This window comes from Herpailurus yagouaroundi, unplaced genomic scaffold (genome assembly GCF_014898765.1).
Source record: "Herpailurus yagouaroundi ecotype Mexico unplaced genomic scaffold, PumYag 181, whole genome shotgun sequence".
Classification (NCBI taxonomy): Eukaryota; Metazoa; Chordata; class Mammalia; order Carnivora; family Felidae; genus Herpailurus; species Herpailurus yagouaroundi.
Window position 1 is genome coordinate 30752710 of NW_024412412.1, and position 11001 is coordinate 30763710.

Below are 11001 nucleotides of genomic sequence, written 5' to 3' on the forward strand. Positions count from 1 at the left end.
GATAAGATTTCCATCCATCTGAAATGGATGATCGTTTCAAAAAGTTTTATTTAGTTTTTTTAAATGTTTATTTATTTGTGTGAGAGACAGAGAGAGCACAAGCAGGGGAGGGGCAGAGAGAGAGGGAGACACAGAATCCAAAGCAGTCTCCAGGCTCTCAGCTGTCAGCCATAGAGCCCGACACGGGGCTTGAACCCACCAACTGTGAGATCATGCTCTGAGCCAAAGTTGGACACTTAACCGACTAAGCCACCCAGGTGCCCCTCAAAAAGTTTTAAAAGTGAACTAAAAAGTTCCAAAGAATGTCTTTTTTATTGATTTTTTTAAATGTTTATTTATTTTTGAGAGAGAGAGTAAGAGAACATGAGTGGGGTAGGGGCAGAGAAAGAGGGAGACAGAGGATCCAAAGCTGGCTCTGCACTGACAGCAGAAGGCCTGACTTGGAGATCATGACCTGAGCCGAAGTCAAACGTTTAACCAACTGAGCCACGCAGGTGCCCCCAAAAGAATACCTTTTATTCCCATGGTTCTGTGAAGTCAAATGTCTTGGTCAAATGACATGGTGGAGTTCAGAATAGAGCAAGGATCAATATTCCTGAGGCTGCTCTACAGTACTCCAAAAATCTGGTTCTAAGATCTGATTGTACATCTCCCAGATAATAGCCTTAAGAATTAAAAATATAAAAATGATGTAGAATTCTGGTTAAAAACATTGGCCTTAAAGGTATACTCTCCTCTCATGCACCTACCTTCATTTACTTGTAAGTCCAGGCTAAGTCCCTCGGCAACAAAATGACTCTTGGTTTCAGAAATCACCAATGGTGTGTTTTTCCTCTTTTTCCCACAGAATTCCTGCAATCCACAGTGATTAAGGGAACAGGACCTAGAGTCAGCCGGCCAAGATTCAAATCTCAACTCTCCAGCTGGTTTAACCTAGCCTCTCAATATCTCAATTTCCAAAATGTAGATAATAAGCCTGCCTAATCAGAAGGTTATTAAGAATTCCTTAAGATTGCTGAAACACTTATTTCAGAACACAGTACCTACTCCGTACCAGTAACTATTTACTATCTTATCTGTAAATATTATAATTTTTATTATACTTTTAAGTGTAAAATGAAGCTGAATTCATATCAAGTATGTTGCTGCCCGACCAACTGGAACTTCAAAAGCAGAAATACTCGCTTTGCCAAAGAAAAGGAGATCACTAATGTTTGTTGAGTGACCTATTGTGAGAGAGGCCCTTCCTAAGTGCTCAGCGTGCCTGACACCATTCAAACCTCCTACAACTCTATGGAGGGAGCAAATTGCTGTCCTTATTTTAAGGATGAGATCCGAAGGAAGTCAAGTAACTTACCCAAGATCACAACTTTGATAAGTACAAGCAAAAACTGGTCCGGCTCTGCAGTTCATGTACGGTTTTACATTTTTTAACACTAAGATTATAAAATTCCCACCCAACAATACTAGCACAGATTATCTGCTTTAATCATAGAAAAAAACCTGTAGGGCGCCTGGGTGGCTCACTCGGTTAAGCGTCCAACTCTTGGTGTCGGCTCCAGTCATGATCTTGCGGTTTCAGGAGTTCAAGCCCCACGTCCGGCTCTGTGCTGGCAGCACAAAGCCTGCTTAAGGTTCTCCCTCTCTCTGCCCCTCCCCTGCTCGCACTGTCTCTGTCTCTCTCAAAATAAATAAACTTAAAAAAAAATTTTTTTAAGTCATAGAAAAAAATGTGTTCTATACAGCTTCTATACAGCTATACAGAATAGCTTTCTGTCAGCTGGTATGCCAGAGAAAAAAGTAACAAAAACCCATAAGAACCTGAGAAATGCCTTTCCTTCCACTCAGTCAATGCTAATAGCTATTAACTATATAAAATGTGAGCAAGCACTTTGAGTTTCAATCCTGGCTCTGTCATTTATATGTAATATAAATTTGGACAAGTTACTAAATCTTTCTAAGCTTCAGTTTCTTCACAATAAAGAAGAAACATTAACTATCATTATTTCTTTCCCTTGCAGAACAGAAAGATGATCAAATTTCTGTGTTATACACAAAGGCAATTTATTATAGCTATAATTAATGTAAACCAGATTAGGTCATGAAATATTACCACCTTAAGTGGGTGTCAAACTGTATCATTTTCAGAAGACTTTACAGGTATCACTCCACTTGATCTTATTGGTAACCACTCTGTAAAGTAAGCAAGGTAGGTTTTATTTTCAGTTCCCACAAATAAGGAAACTGAGCCTCGGCAAGTTGAAGCGATTTGCCCAAGATCATAGTTTTTAAAGGCTGGAGTGGGTCTAGAAATCAGGTCGCCGCTCTCCAGGATCACAGGAAAGGAAAGAGATGGGGCAAATAGTGGCAGCTTGTTAGGAGGACAAGAGGGTCAGAAATAAAGGAAAATAAAAGACAGGGAGAGAATGGGAGACATAGTTTGGGATATTTTTACAGCGGCTGCAATGCTGTCCTACGGCCCGTCTTAGGTAGGGCCTTTTTAAGTCTTTACATGGCTGTGTGAACTATGACAGAAGAATTTAGCGTTACAAATTCCCTTTCATCCACAGAATCTCAATTTAGCTCATATTCTCAAAGCCAGAGGTATGGTGAGGTCTCAGGGACCAAGCTGTGATGACATACCAACCACTATTTTAAAGAATAGAGCCAGTTAGTGGGGATGGGTTTATGATTTATCACAAGCAGCAATCAACCAGACCTTGGGGCACATCAATCTAATACATGGCATTAATGACCCAGGAGCTTGTCAACAAGGCAACAGTCCCCCACTGGAGGGACAGATGGGTTTGCAGAGAGCCTGGTGAAAGCCAGTAAGCACCAGCGCAATGGGATTCCAGGGGGAAAGCTCCCTTCTGTTTCGTCATTGCCCACAAGGTGAATCTCAGAGTCCACCAAGAGGGTGGCCCCAGAACACTCCTTTCCCGGATGAAGCAATGGGTGTTTGTGCAGACAACCATGGTAGGTAACATAGGAAATGGACGCTCACTAACCAACCTTCTTGACCCCCGAGCCGAGCATCTGAAATGCATTGTTCGGCTTGCGTGCTCTGCCTGGGGCTGGCCATCTGCTGCCCAGAGTGGGATTTGAAGGTGAGCGTGACTACCTCACACTCCTGCAGGTGCTAGTGCATCAACAGCAACGACACTTTCACTCTAAAATAATTTCCAATGTCTCCACTTTGTTTTGAATTAAAATAGAGGAGATATCTTAAAGCAAACTAGCAGTCTGAGGGTGCCAGCCTCAAGTTTCAGGCATGCAGCGCTGGTCCAAGGTACAGGGTCTTAGAAACGGAGCTCAGAGATGATTTCTGCCGTGTCTCTGAGGATAAAATGAGAAAGTGAGCATGGGAGATGCACGGGGTTTTCTGACCCTGACACTTTGTGTGTGTCTGTCTTTTCCTCCCTGTCCCCACTGGCAGGGCAAAGAAGTGAGGCAGAGGCAGGGAGTTGTGGGGAGGCTCCTTTGATCATCTGTCTTCTAGTAACTGGTGCGTGGATTGAGTTAATAAGCGACTGTCTATACAGAGTTTAAGGTTATGCCAGGGAAAGTCTTTAAATGGAATGTGTCTAATTACCAGATTTAAATTATTCCCACAAAAGCATAATTTCTCAAGTAGGTTTGACTCTCCCAAGGTACATTTTCATTTTATAATGTATAAGCCCTCACAATATCCCTGAAATATGGCTGCCCTGGGAAAGACAGATGATGGTAGGCTGGTGGGGAAGTCTAAGGGCTTTTGGACAACTCTCCAGGAACTTTTTAACCCCTCCATTCAACACTTCTCTTGCATTCCTATCTGGTTACTGCATAAGCCTGACAACTGTTGTTCATACCGGTCTGACCCCTTGCACTCTCTCCACTTGCCTGTAAGAGTTGTTTCTATAATGTAAACTGGACATCTCTCCTCCGATGAAAATCCATCGATGGCTTCCCACAGATTTCAAGATAAAGATCAAATTGAGTAGCTTAGAAAAACAAGACTCCTTGGACCCTGCCCTGCTTCTCCAGCTTCTAACCACACATACACTTCGTTCCGACTATTCCTTGAATGTAGCTTCCTGTTCTGTGCTCTAGTCTCTACCCAGCACATCCACACCTCTCTTCCACTAGCCTACCCATTCTCCTGGACTTTCCAAGCCACATACTTTGGCAAGCTTTACCCCTCCCAATGCCAAGTGGGGAGATCTAGGTCCACATCATTGTGATTGTTCCTGTCACAGCGGTGGAAAGAATGCAGGAAGCTGGCATTTTTCAGGAAACTTTCTGAAGATGCTTTATGAGATGGATATAAAGCAATTGTTGAACACTAAAAAGCTGACTTATTCTAACCTAGTGCCTGCGTCTGTTCTTTGGGCAGCTGGTGAACGTGGAGTGATGGTTCCGGCCTCCACTGCCATCCAATTTACTTTATTAACATTTGTTGGTGTTCATTTTCCTCACTCTTTTTAAACAGACTTCATATGTTGCTGAGCACTTATTTTTATGTAGAGTGCTTGGCGTTGCAGACTCTATCCTGGAAGTTCATCCTCTTCCACCAACCACACATTTCAGGGGAGACATGTTGAGAATAATGAGAGACAAAGGAATACTGGCAGCCATGTGAATCAAGACGGGTGATTAATGGAGGAACAGAATTTGTAGCCTGAGACTTTCACATCTCTATTATAGAAACGAAGGTGATGCCATTGTTAAACTCTTAAATTCTGCATATGCTGAAGCACTCAAATGATGTGGTATTAATACAGTCTCAACCAGTGGGTCTACTTAAGCTAAATTATAACACACCCAGACCAAAAAATGAAAACAAATCAAAAGATCATCTGCTTTGATCATTTATGTAATCATGAATGAGGTACTGGTTAAACAACACCAACACAATGTGGCTAATACTTCACATGCCCGAAGACAAAGGGCAGGACCAGGTGATCTGGGGTTTCATCCCAAAATGAAGCGCTCTGCTCCCACGAAGAGTGTCCAGGAGGAAAAACTCTCCACAGAAGAAAGATTAATCAAGAGACAGGTGATCAAGATAATTTGAGCCATCATAAACTAAGAGTTCTGGAAATATGAAGAACTATTTCTGTATAACAAGTTTAGGATTAGTTTATTTTCATTCTCTTTTTTAGCAACTCATCATTAACTTTTGAAGACTCAAATTTTATTCTCAAAGAAATATCTGAAAAACACTGTAAATAAAAACAAACTTTTTTTTTCCAATTTTTAACAACCCATGATGAGAAACACTATAAAGCTTATTGGGAAATGCTGGTAATTGAATTAGGTGTTGCATTCCCACTGAAATCGGCACTTTACGCTCCACATTTAGAAAGCATTTAAACATGGGTTGGAAATGCCAGTATCCGAGCAATACTTGGACATATGTGGATAACATTATTGTCGGTCCAAACTATGTCCTTTTTCTTTATTTTCTAAAGATCCTGGTCTGAATTTTTTTAAACATACTGTTTGTAAGATAAACAGGGTTTTGTTTTTTTTTAAGTGAATGAGGAGCCATATAACAGTAACAGTTAAGACTGCCTATTTAATTCAGTTACACACTGCCATCTAGCAGGAAGCCAGCATGGGAAGCCAGCAGTTTCAAAAATGGAGCCGACTTGAATGAGCCTCTGATGCTAGGACATTGCCTGTGGCTTTCAGGCCTAAGGAGAAAGTTCTGAGATTGAGGTTAGGGTGCTTCCTGACTGGTGGCTCTGCCACTTTAGTGTGCAAATACCTGGGTTGCTTATTCAACGGTTGACCAGACCCCACCTGAAAGCCCTCCCTTTGAGACCACGAGGTGGATCAGAAACAATGCCCTAGTTGCAGTGTGACATCACTACCAAGCCCAAGATTGGTCATGAGCTTCTGGGTTGTCTCATCTTGAGAGAAGGAAGGGCATACAAGAAGAATGACGTCCTGAAGACCCACTTGCCATACTGAAAATTGTACCCAGCCAGAGTGCATGCACTCCACACAATGAAATTAACAACCCAAGTCACCACATGCATTTTAGGGAGCTGTGGCAGCGAGTAGGGGGCAGTCTGTTGGAGCTCTGAAGAGAAGGAAAACAGTCATTTTGCGCGACACTTGCAACGTATCATTAAAAGGTGCCAGGAAGTGTCTTAAAATCACATCGATGTTATTTACACATCTTACACAAAACGAGTTCTACTCTGAGGGCGTCATCGGGTGCAATAATACCTAAGAAATGGATTGCATGTTGATAGCCTTGCCATTCAGAGGGCTCCCCCCATGGCATTTTCTCCGTTAAAAAAGCAGTGCTCGCTAGAGCTGCGCAGTCAGAATCGCTACTACTTCAGCACACAATTCCAGCAACAAGTGATTCTCACTGAAGACGTGGGGAAGAAGGAAGCAAGTCGCAACACACAAGCGGCAGAGTGAGATTTTCGAATCGGTGGGGCGGGGAAGGTCACGGCAAACCCGCAGGGACGTGAAATCCCCCAGTCGCCCGCGGCTAAGACCCGCGCGCCTTCCCGGTGCTCCTGCGCGTCACCGGCCTCCCATCTGGGCTTTTTCGGCCCAAGATAGGTTTAAATCTCAGGCGGTGTCTCTGGAAAGCGCTGCCCAAGGCTTCCCAAAACGGACTTCGAGTCTTTTTCAGCACGCAACTCTTTCTCTTACGCACACTCCCTTCTGGGCACAAAGAGGAGGTGTGCTCCGGGTGCGTCCCGGCTTCCGTGCGCACCAGAAAAGTCTCCTTTTGTTTCTGGGCATCAAGACCCTGTCCCCACCAGGTATCATTGCAGCCCGAAAAGACCCAGTGCCTCCCACTCACCTCTTCCTGGGTAGGAGGCTCGCTGGCGGCTGGCAGCCCGGCCGCTTTCCACTTTCAGTTTGCGCTCAGCCGGGGCTCGGGCGAAGACTCGGAAAGGAGGTTTGGGAAAAGCGGCATCACTTTCCGCGCTCGCAGGCCCAGCGATCCTCCATCCAGGTTTTCGCCGTTGCCGGGCTTAAAGGCCAGTCCACAGAGGTTCCTGGGAGTTTCTGCTTCTCCCTCGCTCGTGAGCCACCTCATTCCCAAAAAGTTCCTGGAAGACTCCTGAGATTCTCTTTAGTAAGTCGCGGGACACTTGCTGCTTCTCAAACTCTGCTAGGACTGGAGCAAATTCAAAGTCACCTATTCAGGAAAACAGAACATGCCAGGCAAAGCAGAGACCTGGGGATACATTTAATCAGGTACCAGTGTTTGGTAGACTGAGCAGGATGATCTTTAGTTTTTAAAAAGTGGCGAAAGAAAACTAACTTCAGGCCACTGAATCCCAAATTTAGAGAACCCGTTTAAAATTATTTTTCCCTAGTCTGCAGGGAAGGTGATAAACCTAGGGAGGTTATTGAAGATCTTGGGAGGGCCAGGGCTTGGTTGAGGCAAGTGAGGCATCTAGAGCTTAAAATAGGAGGAGACAGTGAGTCCTACAAGTGCCGGGCACATTGCAGGAACCTGAGTGTCATTGCTGCCCTGCGCCTGCCTCACTGTAGTCCTGGCCCTGAGATCTCCAGTGCCAGGAACCTCAAGTAACTAGTCTCTAAAAACTGGTTGATAATAATGGTATCAACTTCAAGAAACATCAAACACACACACACACACACACACACACACACACACACACACACACAGGAAACACCAAACTCAGAGGAAAAGATTGATAAATTGGATATCACTGAAAGCAAATTATGTTCACCAAAAGACACTTAAGGAAAAACCAGAGTAGAAGATATTTACAGTAGATTTATCTAAGAAAGAATTCATATCCAGAATATAGCAAGAATGCCTAAAACACGATAAGAAAAAAAAGCAACCTAATAAAAATCTCTGGGAAGGAAGGAACCGAAGACTTACACAGCACAAAGAGGAATATGAATGGCCAATAAGTATGTGAATGATGCTTAATTTCTTTAGTCATCAGGGAAAGGCAGATTAACACAATTATATACTACCACACATCCACCCATCCTAAAATGTGTATGGAACCACAAAAGACCTCAAATAGCCAAAGTATTCTTGAGAAAGAAGAATAAAACTGGAGGTATCACAATCCCAGATTTCAAGATATAAAAGCTATAGTAATTAAAACACTATGGTACTAGCATAAAAACAGCCACAGAGATCAATGGAACAGGATAGAGAACCAAGATATAAGCCCACACCTATATGGTCAATCAATCTATGACAAAGAAGGCCAGAATATAAAATGGGGCAAAGAGAGTTGTTTCAATAAATGGTGTTGGGAAAAATGGACAGCTACGTAAAAACAAACTATACTGCTTTCTTACACCATACACAAAAATAAACTCAAAATGGATTAAAGACCTACATATGAGACCCCAAACCATAAAACTCCTAAAAGAAAACATAAGCAGCAATCTCCTGGACATTGCCCTTAGCAACATATTTATGCACATGTCTCCTGAGGCCAGTGAAACAAAAATGATTGGGAATACATCAAAATAAAAAGCTTTTGCACAGCAAAGGAAGCCATCAACAACAACAACAACTAAAAGGGCAATGTAGTGAAATGGGAGAAGATATTTGCAAATGATATATCCAATGAGGGGTTCATATCCAAAATACATAAAGAACTTTTACAACTCGACATCAAAAAAACAATTGGATTAAAAAAAAATGGGCAGAGGACCTGAATATGCAGTTTTCCAAAGAAGACATCCAGATAGCCAACAGACATAGGAAAAAATATCAAACATCACTGATCATTGGGGAAATAACCAAAGGCACAAGGAGATATCACCTCACACCAGTCAAAAAGGCCAGTATGAAAAAGACAAGAAATAGCAAGTGTTGGTTAGGAAGTGGAGAAGAAAGACCTCCTGGGCACTGCTGGTGGGGATGTAATTGGTACAGTCACTATGGAGAACAGTATGGAGACTCCTCAAAAAATTAAAAATAGAACCACCATATGAAGCAGTAATTCCACTTCTGGGTATCTGAAAAAAGTGAAACACTAACTCAAAAAAAGATATACAGTTGGCCCTTCAACAATGTGGGGGTTAGGGGCATGCCAACCCCCCCCCCCCACATATTTGGTGTATGTATGATACATTGTGTTCCTACCGTAAACTAAGCTAGAAAAAAGAAAATGTTAAGAAAATCCTAAGGGGGAAAAAATGTGTGTACAGTACTATACTTTATTGAAAAAAAAATTCACATATAAATGGACCCATGCAATTCAAACCCACGTGTTGGAAGTGTTAATGGTATGCACCTCTACACTCATTGCAGCATTATTTATAATACCTGAAGATACAGAAACAACCTACATGTCTATCAGTTGATGAATGGATAAGAAAATGCAGTATATATACACAGTGGAATATTATTCAGCCATTAAAAATGAAATTTTGCCATTTGTGATGTGAATAGACCTAGAGGGCATTATGGTAAGTGAAATAAGTCAGAGAAGGACAAATATCATATGATCTCACTTACACGTGAAATCTAAAAAACTAAAACAGAAAGGCAACAGAGCTCATAGAAACAGAACAGAATGTTTGGGGAAGGGGAGAGAAATGGGTGAAGGGGGTCAAAGGCAAACTTCTAGTTACAAAAATGATGGGATTTAATTTACAGATGGTGATTACAGTTAAAAATAAAAGTATATATTGCATATTTGAAAGTTGTGAAGAGAGTAGATCTTTGAAGTTCTCATCATTAGAAAAAAATTATAATTATATAGTGGCAAATGTTAACTAGGCTTATTGTGGTGATCCTCTTGCAATATATACATATATCGATCATTATTTTGTACTACTGAAATTAATATGTGTCAATTATAGCTCAGTTTAAAAAACTATTCACTGGGTTCACCTGTTGGTGGTGAGCAGGGAAGGAGTGTTATTCTAAATCAAACTGAAAAATATATCACTTCCCCTACTTAAAACGATTTGGGTAGTGTGGTGTGGTGACCCTGGTGAGTATCGTCTACCTTTGGATTTCTTCCACATCACTATTATTTTTTAAGAAGCTTCATCTTTTTATTTATTTTTTTCAAAAATCTCTACACCCAAGGTATGGCTGAACTCAAGATCTGGAGATCAAGAGTTGCACAATCTACCAATTGAGCCAGGCAAGCACCCCTCTTCCACATTATTTTAAACTTGATTTTACTAACATAAAAGGGCATGTGTGTGTGTGATATGACTGCCCTTTAGGTCTTTAAACCAGGTAAGGCAAGTAGGTGAATGAGAACAATCACAACTGTTTTTTATGAAGTAATGTAAACTATGCATTTAACATACCTCTAGACCTCACATACCCGCATTTTTCAAATGGGATAATTTGCTAAAGGCTACCTGACTTGCCCAAAGATATTTAGTAAATACCAATTGTTTTTTATAACCTAAGTTTGGTTCCCCAAACCTCTGCTAAATCAATGTTTTCCAATGGTGTGGCTCTAATTCGTAGTTCTCACCAGCATGAAGCAAAATTACATTACTTATGATATACTTAATTATTTTATACCGTGATATGCAAATTAATCGCCCATCCTTATTCTGAGACTGTGCCTTTGTTTACTCTTTGAGTGTTAAACTGAACATTCTTTTGAAAAATGGTGTGCGCTAATAAAGGTTTTCTTTTTCCCATTAAAATAAAAAGCGGGTGAAAGCTGTTAGTCCTCCGATTTTTTAAAAAAATATTATCTAATCCATGAATTTCAAAGGTCAGGACCCAATTCCACACCAAACAAGAGAACAAGAGTGTCTGCGGGGTTAAGTGAGGGAGGAGTGAGCGCGGGAACCAGGGTGTCAGGTGAAGAAGGACAGAGTTTGAGCTCCCCAGCCTGGCGGAGAAGGAGTAAAGACAACGCAGCCCCGGCCTCCAGGCGCTAAGGACCGGCGGGAGGCGGTCCGCGCTTTCCCGGGCGCACTCCGAGACCGAGGACGCCCGGCGGCCGGGGAGGGACAGCCAATCTTCAGGGGCAATCACAACCCGCGCTTTGGACCACG

General features: G+C 42.1%; 1 protein-coding gene across 1 annotated transcript in view; it reads right to left on the reverse strand.

Moving 5' to 3' along the window:
- POFUT3 (protein O-fucosyltransferase 3) overlaps positions 1-7209 on the reverse strand; it is a 78643-nt gene extending 71434 nt beyond the window's left edge. Inside the window, exon 1 of the mRNA XM_040490211.1 lies at positions 6818-7209. The gene's annotated coding sequence lies outside the window, so the exon portion shown is untranslated. The remainder of the gene's footprint in view (positions 1-6817) is intronic.
- Positions 7210-11001: the final 3792 nt, after the last annotated feature.